The sequence below is a fragment of the Garra rufa genome, unplaced genomic scaffold (genome assembly GCF_049309525.1).
Source record: "Garra rufa unplaced genomic scaffold, GarRuf1.0 hap1_unplaced_007, whole genome shotgun sequence".
In the NCBI taxonomy this organism is placed as follows: Eukaryota; Metazoa; Chordata; class Actinopteri; order Cypriniformes; family Cyprinidae; genus Garra; species Garra rufa.
In genome coordinates, this window is record NW_027394282.1 from 1,029,121 (window position 1) to 1,042,286 (window position 13,166).

At 38.6% G+C, this 13,166-nt stretch overlaps 2 long non-coding RNA genes and 5 other non-coding genes across 7 annotated transcripts in view; 1 reads left to right on the forward strand and 6 right to left on the reverse strand.

The window, feature by feature from the left end:
* LOC141313332 (uncharacterized) overlaps positions 1-13,166 on the reverse strand; it is an 88,497-nt gene that overhangs the window by 37,690 nt on the left and 37,641 nt on the right. The window lies entirely within an intron of this gene.
* LOC141313320 (uncharacterized) lies at positions 1,662-3,074 on the forward strand. The gene is made up of 3 exons (XR_012349406.1): positions 1,662-1,844; positions 1,956-2,000; positions 2,231-3,074. It is a non-coding gene; the product is annotated as an uncharacterized lncRNA (long non-coding RNA).
* On the reverse strand, positions 5,556-5,629 carry trnat-agu (transfer RNA threonine (anticodon AGU)). The gene has a single exon. It is a non-coding gene; the product is annotated as a tRNA-Thr (tRNA).
* Positions 6,226-6,299, reverse strand: trnat-cgu (transfer RNA threonine (anticodon CGU)). The gene has a single exon. It is a non-coding gene; the product is annotated as a tRNA-Thr (tRNA).
* Positions 6,444-6,533, reverse strand: trnar-ucu (transfer RNA arginine (anticodon UCU)). Its single transcript is given in 2 exon segments — positions 6,444-6,479; positions 6,497-6,533. It is a non-coding gene; the product is annotated as a tRNA-Arg (tRNA).
* trnat-agu (transfer RNA threonine (anticodon AGU)) lies at positions 7,119-7,192 on the reverse strand. Its single transcript has one exon. It is a non-coding gene; the product is annotated as a tRNA-Thr (tRNA).
* Positions 7,789-7,862, reverse strand: trnat-cgu (transfer RNA threonine (anticodon CGU)). Its single transcript has one exon. It is a non-coding gene; the product is annotated as a tRNA-Thr (tRNA).

Genomic DNA, 13,166 nt, shown 5'->3' on the forward strand with positions numbered 1-13,166 from the left:
CAGTAACGTTATTCGTTTTGAAGCAGGTAATGATTTGTTCGTTAAATTAATAATTAATTCAACATACACAGCATTTTACTCAGATGGAAACGGTAATGTTAGTAAATCATTACAGAATTTGCTGATCTGAAGAGTCTGAAATAGATGTTGGTCAATCAGGCACATTAAAAATACACACCATGACTCGGAGAACACCGCTGACTACAAATGGTACGGACATAAAGACATAAGCTTTATTTCAAAGATTTGAATTTCAATATAACGAGCAATATAGTAACAGAGACTTGTATTATTTACTGTATAATCGAATCAATTTCAGATACTAATACCAGATATATATGGTACTGTGTATTATTTCCTGCATAATTAGGTACATAAAGAAATATATTTAGTGTTGGATCAGTTACCCGTCTCTGTAAGTGCGCAGTTGATACACCCACCTGAACGATTTCAATATATCGCTTATCCAGCCCGAAAAGACCATAAACATTCCAGAAAACATCTTAAGTAAAAATTAGTTTACATACACATATCCTAAAAACTAATCCTGTGTGAAAGATACGCTTCAAATCGGGTGATTTTAGGTCAGCAATTTACATGTGACTCAATGGTGCTCTCTGCAGGTAGGGAATAGTAAGATGGCGGATCGAACACTTCCGGTGGCTTCACTGCCTAACGGCAGTTTAGAACGCAATGAGCAATCCAGTCATTATATAGATCAGTGAGCAGGGCATAATTTAAGTTGTTAAACGTTGAAAAAGCTATAGCGAATTCCATTATCGCTCAGTTGACGTGCGTTTCTTTATCACGCATTACCGGCGGAAACACGGCAAGTCGCAATCTATGACGTACCGGCGACAGCCAATGAGCGTTTGATTATCCCTGCCGTTGATTATTCTGTCCAATAACTAGTAGGGAGCTGTTACCCGGTCAAATTTGAATATGCTGATCGGCTTCTGTTGCAGTCTGTTTCGGTCGTTCCTCTAGCAAAGTCTTTCAAATGGATTATTTTACGTCTGACTGTTTAATTCATATTTTGAGCGAGTTTTGGTTGTGGAATGAAGATTGACAACAACAACAACAACAACAACAAAAAAAAGTGAAAATGGACTTTTACCAGCAGCTAAAGATCATGCAAACTGCAGAAGGTAAGTACCTTTTTGAGTTCTATAGACTGTTAGGCTAGTTACATTAATATACAGTTTACTGAAGTGATAAATTAATCGCGATTTCATATCTTAGTGTCCTACCAGTGTGTGTTACTGTGTTTTGTTAGTATGTCTTGCCGAATATATGTAGTGAAAGAAATCTGCAGCTCACTTGAAAAGTCAAATACAGACAGTTTACTTAAGATGCAATTGACCTAAATACAGTCACTAATGTATTGATTCAAGATTAACAAACCAGGTTAGGTGTCAGTTACTGGATCTGTGCATTTTCTTTTTAAAGTTACAGCAGTATAATTAAGCCTAACGTTACCAGTCGGTCTTAATTATAATCAAACAACAAAACACTAAAGAGAAAATTATTAAATGTACTTAACTTGCCTTTGTATTAGTCCTATTGTTTGTAACATTAATTTGCTACTTTGATTGTATGTTGAATGAAATACAATATTATAAATAACTATATTACTATTGTGAAATAATATAGTCATATCGTGCACCCATGCTAGTTTTAAGATCAAACTCACAAAATGTGACAGAACTTCAAAATGAGTAACCTAAGAACACTGTTATGTGAACTCATCTGACAGAGAGAGGACCTGAGTGAAAGCATGATCATTGGACTCCATGGAGAAGAATACTAGACGTAAACCAGGATTTTGTATCAGCTGTGAGCCGGTGAGTACATTTTTGCAAGCCCATGTCTGTCAGTAAGTAGATAATGTCTTATCAAACAAATTAATTTTAATTTAATTAAATGCTTGTGTGTGTTTCCCCCTTATGATCCAGAAGTTTTAGGAATGAAAATCTTCTACTACATGATCTTCAGAGGAAGTAAGTATTAATTTCTAACGTTAAGACACACTAACATTAATTTTATTTTTAAAGGAAAGTTCATAGTATTTTTCACTTGTGTACAAATTCTGTAAAATGAGAATGTTGATAAAAATATCATAAATGTTTTCTTTATCAATTAACTTCTTTTAACTAAATTAAATCAACATTTGGTGTGACCATCATCCTGTGTTTAAAGCAGCTTTTGCACTAAGGGCACTTGCGGATAGTTTTTCAGGTTTGCAGGTGGGCCTCTTGAAGCATCTTGGAGACGTTGCCACAGTTCTTCTAGATTTAATCTGTCTCAGTTTGTTCTGTTTCTTACAGTTTTTTACGATTGTTTAAACTCTAAAATAAAAATTTCCACACAATTTGCAAAATTCTACTCCAAGGAGCAAAACACCGCCACAGATTTGCACACCATTACACATAATGTCTGCTTCACTCTTTTTGCAAAACTTTACACACAGTGATTTGTAAAACTCTACAAACATTTCGACACCTTAGACACAGATAAGGATTGTGAGGTTACTTCCTTGTCATTACAAAGCCCCGGATTGCCAATGACCACACTAATGAACAAATTGGATAAACACATCCACAAGGTGTGGAAGCACACATGTGCTAATTTGAAAACGCAGCACTCAGGTGTGCTATAAAAGGCAGCAGGTGAGTTCACCTGTATTCATCAAAAATGATGTGGATGAAATCTTATGGCCTGATCCAGCCAGACGGAGAGATGAGGAATAGTTACAGTATTTGTGTTGCTTTTTTTTCAGAGTCAAACTGTATGTACTTCATGCAGTAATTTTTATTTGTCTACAGATTTTATTTGTTTTATTGATTTCATTGTTGGTTGATTACTGTAGCTGATTATGGTAAGAAATACTGTATTTCTTGAATTGAAATAAATACTTGAAATATTCAGTCTGCAGCATCAGTGTTGTGCAGTGCTTGGTAAGTTTATAGTAGGCCTATTTGTGTACATTCTCCCTATATCTCAAACTAATCATGATGAATGTTGTGGGTTTGTCACTATTTTGTTTTGTCATCGAAATGATCCCTTACATAACAATGTCTGCCCAAAAATCTAGCACATGCTATTTCCTAAAATTAGTTGTTTTTTTTTTTTTACAAATGTGTTTTTTTTATTTATCATAGCAGTGTGAAACTGTCTGCAATAGTGTCTGATCATTGAGGACTGTGTTGGTTAAATGAAAACTAATAGCATTTTCACAAATATGTGTATATGTTTTGACTGAAATGTGTATGTTTTGACTGAAGTGTGTCATTTTGCAAACAATCTAGGAATTCTGCAAATTGAGTGTGGTATTTGGATAATTGTGATTATATTTTGAAAAAAAGAACCCGGTTTTCAAAATTGTGTGTAAACAATTGAAAAAAACTGTAATGTCATTCTGTGCAGAATGGATGATGATAAAATCAGATCTCTGTTTGGAGCACTGGCTGTTGTCAAACAAAAGTCTTACTGGATTGTTACATTTAATGGCAAAATTAATGTTTAGAAATATAAAATAAATTACCCATTGAAACACTACAGCAAAAGATAAACATGACTGAATTAAAATCCTTTTTAGCTGGTAAAAATACTAGTGTTCTAATAATTTTGGACACCACTGTATTTGGAGCCCATGGGAGTCAGTAGAATATTGTGGATTAAAATGATGTGGATGAGATAGAAATGCATTTTCAGTTAAATTTCACCTCGGAGCTCTGAATAACTGGTAATGAAAATTCAATAATCTAAATTTACATCTGAAACTAATAAAATTGTTAGTCTTGATAATTTTGTATATGTGTTGGTTTTGTATTTATTCAGTTTTTAGATCAATTCTGACAAATATTTCCTGTTGATAATTCACTCACCCCTCTGTCATTCAAGATGCTTATGTCTGTCTCTTTTTCTGTCAAAAAGGTTTTTGAGGAAAACATTCCAGGATTTTTCTACATATTTCGAAGGGAGCCAAAAGGTTGAAGTTCCAAATTTTATTGTCAATGCAGCTTCAAAGGGCTCTACATCATCCCATCCAAGGAATAAGGGTCACTGGGAACTTGTAAAGCCCTTTGAAAGCTGTATTGAAATTTTGAAACCTTTATCCTTGACCTTAATCCCACTGAAGTCCACTATATGGAGAAAAATCCTGAAATCTACTCATCAAAAACTTTACTTTCTTTTCGACTTAAAGAAAGAAAGATATGAACATCTTGGATTACATGGGGCTGAGTGAATTATCAGGAAATAATTTCTAATAATTAATGTAATTAATTCTAATTTAATGTAATTGTGCTGTATTTCTTAAAAAAAAAAGCTGAAATGTAAAATGTAAATTTTATATGGCATTTGCACAGACTTTGTATTGCAGACTGTTTTTTGTCTTTTTAATAAAAATGTTAATTGTCCACCTTGAGCATGCTTTGACACTTTATTGAAGGTTTTTTAATTGTAATGAATTGGGGGAGGGGGTGCTGCAAGGGCACGGTATTGCCCTGTTCAGACCCACATAAGACCCTTACAGATCCCACTTAAAACCCATCTGGGCATCCACGGGTGGCCCCCATGTGGATCCCGGGTACAAACCCACTTTGAACCCCTTTGGGCAGGTGGAGTCCAAATGTGTTTGGCATGAATTGCCCAGTTAGGACCCACATAAGACTGCCACATTTGCCGCCCATGAAGCCCTGGCTGGGTGGTGATAAAGGCATGAACAAGTCTCCAAGTCTTGACGGGAAACAAAACATCTAATTCTTGCAATGTTTTTGAGATGATAGTATGCCCATTTAGTTACTACTTTGACATGGCTACTGAAACTGAGGTCTGACATCAGAATCACACCAAGATTCTTGACTTGATTTTTAGTTTTTTGACCCCTAGCGTCAAGGTACGCATTTACCTTATGAACTTCATCTTTGTTTCCAAATGCAATGAGTTCTGTTTTCTCCTTGTTTAATTGAAGAAAGCTTTAGCGCTTTTCTTACAGATTTGTGCCTGTCCAGCTCGGCTGAGTGGCACGCTGTGTAGGCAGAAAGACAGGTCCTCAGGTCTTTGCACAGTTTAGGCATGGTTCAAAAACAGAGTGTCGTCGGGATCTCCCATCCAACAACGAGGCCAGAGAGAGCCACTGATGGAAAGGCACCGCTGGGATGCGCTTTGACCAGCTAAGCCACGGCGCCTCCTTGGTGGGACCAGTTAGCCTAGGATCCTATCCTTCAAAAGCAGGTGAGAGGGTTGTTTTGCAAGGGAAACCGCCCGCTGTCCTCGAGCTTCTATGTGTCTCCATTCACCGTCCGTTCGCCGTAAAGCACGACGTTGGCTGTATTGTGGCGCGCAACCAGAGGCATTGCTCGGATTCAAACCCAGGCTGACCTTCCGGGTCTGTGGCCGTCCAACGGTAAGAGAGCGCGTTCTCTCTCTGCAGGAAGGACAGGCCCTCGGGTCTCTGCACAATTGCAGTGTCCAGTGTCGTTTGAAAGGCAGAGGCACTGTAAGGGCCTCAGGTCCAAGGGAGGGCAAAAAGGTCCAAGCTGCCATTTGCAAGGCACCGCTGGGATTCGAACCCAGGATCTCCTGTTTACTAGACAGGCGCTTTAACCAACTAAGCCACGGCGCCAACCCGCATGCTAACCGTGGGGATGGCGTGTTAGACGATGCATGAATAAACACTTCGAACGTCCTGCTGCCTCCACTTGATGCAAGACAGTGTTTGCCATACCTCACTGAATTGTTTCTTGGGCATGTTTTGCTAGCTTTTAAATATGATTGACATTTTCTTTAATTCAATTTACGCTGAGAACAGGAGGCCTCCAAATGGTTTCTGCTGTCCGATTTCAACATTGCGCATGATGGGCTTCACAAAATGGTAAAAAGCACGACTCGAGCTCCTCTGTGTCCCCATTTGCCGTCCGTTTTTTGGTAAACACAAGCTCGGCTGTATTGTGGCGCGCTACCAAAGGCATTGCTGGGATTCGAACGCAGGATCTCCTGTTTACTGGACTAGCCGGGCAGCACGTTCGCCCTCCGGGAGGGCGAGTCAGACGATCCAGCCTTCCAGAGAATAGGCCAGGGGTTGGCTGACCGGGTGCTGGACAGCTTTAAGGCGTTTGCCGACAACTGAGTCGGGGTGGTTTGCAAAATTAACCACTCGCTATCCCTGTTTGCAGGTCGCTTTCGGAAAAGCTTGCACTTGCTGGACTGGAAAATCGTTCGAGGCACCGCTGGGATTCGAACCCAGGATCTCCTGTTTACGAGACAGGCACTTTAACCAACTAAGCCACGGCGCCAAACCGCACGCAAGGCTGTCGGAAGGATGACTCCAAGGGTCAAAACAGCCAGAGGCTGGCACGCATAAAAGAGAATGTCTACAAATTTCTACTCCCTGAGGGCAACTCTGCACAGTATGAGAGTTACAAGAAAGCCAAAAGCCACGACTCTGGTGGGACTCGAACCCACAACCTTTGAATGGCCTCATCTGGCAGTCTAGAAGTCCAATGCGCTATCCATAGCGCCACAGAGCCCTATAGGTCTGCTAGGATGGGCCACTGAGCGCTTTTCTTACAGATTTGTGCCTGTCCAGCTCGGCTGAGTGGCACGCTGTGTAGGCAGAAAGACAGGTCCTCAGGTCTTTGCACAGTTTAGGCATGGTTCAAAAACAGAGTGTCGTCGGGATCTCCCATCCAACAACGAGGCCAGAGAGAGCCACTGATGGAAAGGCACCGCTGGGATGCGCTTTGACCAGCTAAGCCACGGCACCTCCTTGGTGGGACCAGTTAGCCTAGGATCCTATCCTTCAAAAGCAGGTGAGAGGGTTGTTTTGCAAGGGAAACCGGCCGCTGTCCTCAAGCTTCTATGTGTCTCCATTCGCCGTCCGTTCGCCGTAAAGCACGACGTTGGCTGTATTGTGGCGCGCAACCAGAGGCATTGCTCGGATTCAAACCCAGGCTGACCTTCCGGGTCTGTGGCTGTCCAACGGTAAGAGAGCGCGTTCTCTCTCTGCAGGAAGGACAGGCCCTCGGGTCTCTGCACAATTGCAGTGAAAGGCAGAGGTACTGTAAGGGCCTCAGGTCCAAGGGAGGGCAAAAAGGTCCAAGCTGCCATTTGCAAGGCACCGCTGGGATTCGAACCCAGGATCTCCTGTTTACTAGACAGGCGCTTTAACCAACTAAGCCACGGCGCCAACCCGCATGCTAACTGTGGGGATGGCGTGTTAGACGATGCGTGAATAAACACTTCGAACATCCTGCTGCCTCCACTTGATGCAAGACAGTGTTTGCCATACCTCACTGAGTTGGTTCTTGGGCATGTTTTGCTACCTTTTAAATATGATTGTCATTTTCTTTAAATCAATTTACGCTGAGAACAGGAGGCCTCCAAATGGTTTCTGCTGTCCGATTTCAACATTGCGCATGATGGGCTTCACAAAATGGTAAAAAGCACAACTCGAGCTCCTCTGTGTCCCCATTTGCCGTCCGTTTTTTGGTAAACACAAGCTCAGCTGTATTGTGGCGCGCTACCAAAGGCATCGCTGGGATTCGAACGCAGAATCTCCTGTTTACTAGACTAGCCGGGCAGCACGTTCGCCCTCCGGGAGGGCGACTCAGATGATTCAGCCTTCCAGAGAATAGGCCAGGGGTTGGCTGACCGGGTGCTGGACAGCTTTAAGGCGTTTGCCGACAACTGAGTCGGGGTGGTTTGCAAAATTAACCACTCGCTATCCCTGTTTGCAGATCGCTTTCGGAAAAGCTTGCGCTTGCTGGACTGGAAAATCGCTCAAGGCATCGCTGGGATTCGAACCCAGTATCTCCTGTTTACGAGACAGGCACTTTAACCAACTAAGCCACGGCGCCAAACTGAACGCAAGGCTGTCGGAAGGGTGACTCCAAGGGTCAAAACAGCCAGAGGCTGGCACGCATAAAAGAGAATGTCTACAAATTTCTACTCCCTGAGGGCAACTCTGCACAGTATGAGAGTTACAAGAAAGCCAAAAGCCACAACTTTGGTGGGACTCAAATCCACAACCTTTGAATGGCCTCATCTGGCAGTCTAGAAGTCCAATGCGCTATCCATTTTTTTTTATTATTGAAAAAATTTAAACAATACAGGTCACTGTAAAATCATTGGATGTGTTTCAACAATTACAGAAACTTCCCATATTAGAATTACATACACAATAAATACATTCAATAAAAGTAATAAATTTCTTTAGGGTTCTAAAAAAGACATCTCCAGTCCCATATCCGTCAAGAGCTTTAAGACCCCGTGTGTAAAAGTTTTAGAAAAAACATCAAGCTTTTCTTCAGTTTTGAGATAATAAAACAAACATTGTATATATTTCTCAAGTTTCCTTTTAAAAACATACCACACATCCATTACATAATTTTCTTTCTTTGCCATCAACCTTCTTTCCCATATTGCACTCTTCATTAACATCACCAGTAAATTTATACATTTCTTGTTTTTACATTGCTTTTCAATTCCCAACATAAAAACTCTCAACCATTCAATGTTTTCATTCCCCTCTCCTCTTAAATTTAAAATAATATTCTCACATTTGTTCTTAAAATCTTCTAATTTACTACAATAGAAAAACAAGTGTAAGAAATTTTCATCCCCGTGTTTACACACTTTGCATACAGGACTTTCTTCCATTCCGATCTTGTTTAAAATAACATCAGTAAAAACCACTTTGTGTCGTATAAAATACTCCAAGTTCTCCAATTTGGCCTGTACTAGTTTGCCATTTATGTTTCCCCAAATACTTTTTTCCTCTACATTGCTAAATTTCTTACACCAATATTCATTTGCAACAGTTTTCTTAAAAACAACATCTCTAAAAAAACAATAAAAATTCTTGACAGTACATTCTTTCAAACCATACAGATTTTCTCCCACTCTCACAGATATATCTTTCTCTTGTTCCTCTTCTTCCATATTCTCTATTCTCCTTATCCATTCTTTAGGTATAGCAATCCTGAGCATTTCATACTTGGTTCTAATTTCATGCCTGTTAAAATCTTATTTTGCTTCTTGCATTGCATCTACTATGAATTGTTCTGGTAAAAAACCTTCTTTGAATTCATACAACACATCCCTCACCTTAGTAAGTCCCACCTCCCACCATTTCTTAAAAAATATCTCTTTACCCTGGTTTAAAATGCGGTTGTTTAGGAACAAAGGCTGATTTAAAATGCTTTCTCTTCCTTGAAGGTTATAATGTACATTGGTTAAAATTTTGCCCCATGCTCTCAACAATTCTTTATAAAATTCCGGCATCCCTTCTATCATCCAATTTTTGGTCCTCATCCATAAAATACTATCTCCCAGATTAAAATTACTACATTTATTTAAAAAATATCCCATTGTTCTTTTCCATGCCGCATTGTTCCCCACGTCTAAGTACTTTTTTTTATCATTTTTACTCTTAAACTGTTTTTTCTTTGTTCTACATCCATTACTCCTAAACCTCCTTTATCCACTTGTCCTAATAGAGTGTTAAAAGCAATTCTTGGTGGCTTTCCTTCCCATAAAAAACCTAAAAAACATTTTTTCAGCCTTCCTTCCATCCACATCGGCATTGAAGATGTATATAAGACATACCACAACTTTGAAACCATTAAAACATTCAAAACTAAAACCTTCCCTTTTGTAGTTAAACCCATTCTTCTCCAAAAAATAAGTCTCCTTTCAATCTCTCCTAAAATATTCTCCCACATAGTTTCTTCTGCCTTCCTCTCATCCTTCCCCATTAGAACCCCCAAAATTTTTGTTTCCTTTGTTTCCTTAAAATTAAAATGCTCTGTTAGCTCTCCCACCTTTCCTAATCTCATATACGTTGTTTTGTCCTCATTTACTTTCGCTCCTGATGCTAAACAAAATGTTTGTACAATTTTCATTACCCTTTTAACATCTCCTGACCATCAGTGTTGTGTCATCTGCATATTGAAATTTTTTTATTTTTTTCACCCTCTATTTCTATTCCCTTTATTCTGTCATCCTGCATTACTGCAAGGCCCAAAGGCTCAGCCACTAGAGAATATAGAAGCGCCGACAATGGGCATCCTTGCCTTATCGAACGTTTAATTCTAAAGCATGGTGTTAAAAATCCATTACATTTTACTTTCGTTATTGCCTCTTTATATAAAATCTTTATCCATTTAATAAAATTATCTCCTAAACCAAACCTTTTTAAAATGTCAAATAAAAAAACATGTTCTACTCTATCGAAAGCCTTTTCAAAGTCTAAACTAATTAAAAACCCATCTTTTCCTTTTTCTTTAATGTATCTTAAACCATCTTTTATACTGAATGTTATATCGGCTATGTCTCTGCCCTTTACTCCATATGCTTGATTTGTTTTGATTAAACCTGGCATTACTTCTTTCAACCTATTTGCTAAAATTTTTGATAAAATCTTAAGATCCGTATTTAGCATTGTAATAGGCCTATAATTCTTTAATTCTGTTTTTTTTCTCCTCTTTTTTATATATTATCTTAATTAATCCCATTCCCATTCTCTGATTTAGTTCCCCTTTTCTAAAAATCTCATCATATATCTCTTTTAAAGTATCAGATAAAAAATCTTTAAAAACCATATAAAACTCATTCCCCAGACCATCGATACCTGGACTTTTATTCATATTTAATTCACCAATTGCCCTTTTTATTTCTTCCACTTTTAATTCTTCATCACACTCTTTTTTTCTGTTCCATTTACAGTAGTTTTTATTAGTTCCAATAATTCTAATTTCTCTTCTTCTTTGACCCCCTCTGCACTGAACAACTCTTCAAAATACACTTTTATTTCTTTTAATATTTCTTCACTTGTAGTTACAATATCCCCATTCTTTCCCTTTATTCCTTTAATAATTCCTGCCCTCCCTCTAGTTTTCTCTAAGTCAAAGAAGAACTTTGTGCATTTTTCTCCTTCAACTGTATATTTTGCTTTACTTCTTAACTTTGCACCTTCGTATTTTTCCTCTTCTATTCCTTTCAACGCTCCTTCTAATTCTTTATTTTTTGTATGTCATTCCCATTTCCCTCTAACTCTTCCTTCAATCTTTTCCTTATCTCTCTCTCCTTTCTTCTTTTACTTTTTTGTTTCAATGTACAATATTTTATTGTGACCTTTTTGATTAAATACTTGACATTTTCCCACCAAATTATTTTGTCTTCTGCATACATCATATTTTCTTTTTCTTTTTCTATTATCTCTTTTACTTCTAAAACATAGTTTTCCTCCCTTAAAATTTCTGTATTTAAAACCCATATTCCCGGCCCTCTTTTAATTTGGTTCCAGTCCATTCCCATAGAAATCATTTTATGGTCACTAAGGCTTGTTTCTTCAAATTTAATATTACCAATAAGACCTTCCATATTTCTAGTGCATAAAATCAAATCTATTCTCGTTTTACACATAAAGTTCCCCACCAATTGTCTTCTACTATATTCTTTTGTATTCTCATTTCTTTCCCTGAATACATCCACTATATCATATTTCTCCATCAAACCTTTCAGCTCTCTCCTTCCTTTGTCTGTTTTAAAGACCATACCCTCCGCCATATACAACTTGCTAAAAACTGTATTAAAGTCCCCCATCATAATTACTTCTTTATACTTTTTCAAAAATTCTCCTAACACCTTAAAAAATTCCCCCTTTTCATTTTCTTCTGTTGGTGCATGGATGTTTGCCAATAAAATTATTTTTCCTTCATACTCCATTTCCACCATCATACATTTTCCTTCTTCATCTTTGAAAATAGTTTTACATTTTATTCCACTATTCCCTTTTATTAAAAAAGCAATCCCTCTGCCTTGTTTTTTCACTCCGTTGTTGTACAGAATCTCCCCATCCCATCTTCTTTTTATATCAGCCATAACACTTTCTTTCCAATTCGTCTCTTGAAGTAAAATCATATCATTCTCTTTGCACATTTCTTTCACTTTTTCAAATTTCTTTGTATCTAAAAGTCCTCTTGCATTAAAAGTAACAATTCTTAAAAACATAAAAAAGTGAAGAAATATTTAAAACCAATCATTTTAGTCCATTTCTTCCAGATCCCTTAGAATTTCAAACTTGTTTGCACTTTAATTCACATCTTTTAATACCTTTTTCCTAGCAGTCTCTATATTGGGTTTTACCTTAATTGTTCTTCTTCTCTTTGTTGATGTTCCTTGTTTCTCTTTTTCCCATTCCTCATCATTTACTTTTGCCTCCTTGTTCTTTTGTGCACCGATTTCTCTTGTGTCCAAAACATTATGTAAGCTCTCAGTCAGTTCTGATTGTGTCCATAAATCGCTGTCCCGTTTCTCCTCTGTTGAATGCTTGTTTCCTTATTCTTGTTCCATCCCATCCATAAGTCTTTGTACACTGTCTGTAATTTCCATTTGTGTCCAGGCACCTTCATTCTGTTGAGATTGCACTGTCTGTTTGTCCTTTATGCTCTGCTGCTGTTCTGCATCCTTTCTCATAATTATCTCTTTTGCCTGTGCATCTGTTGTTCCCTCCTCTCACTGTTTGTTGTCTCGTCTATGCATCTGCACGTTTATTTGCTGACTTTCCTCCTCCTCCTCTTCCTCCTCTTCCTCACTTCCAATCCAACATTCACATTTATTTAAAAACTGTCTGCAATCTGGGCACCTTACCGCATTGCAGTCCCTCGCGAAGTGCCCCCTCTCCTCACATTTAAAACACTTAAAATCAGGACAGTCTTTCACCACATGTTCGGGGCTCATGCACAGCCTGCAGGTTTTAATATGATGACTGTGCATCACCCTAAAATACCGTGGGCCCTCTGCTGTCTCTATTCTGGTGCTGTATGGGAGGGAGGCTACTTCCTTGGGGAACCTGGTTTTTACAAACCTTGTCCCATCTTCGATGTCTGTGCCCGGATAGAGTCTTCGTTTTATTTTTGAAAGGGGACAAACTCCCCAACCATCCAATTTATCTAAAATTTCTTCGTCAGCAACATAAACGGGCAGATGCATAAACGAAACAACATAGTCTCTATTTTGGAGTCGTTTGACATCACAGGTAATCCCTTTGATAATAAATCCGTCTGTTAACAATTCAGCATCTTCTTCCCGTTCGAGCGTTACCTCATATTCCTTCGTCTGTTTCGTTCTCACCGCCAGAATCCTTCCATCTCCAATCC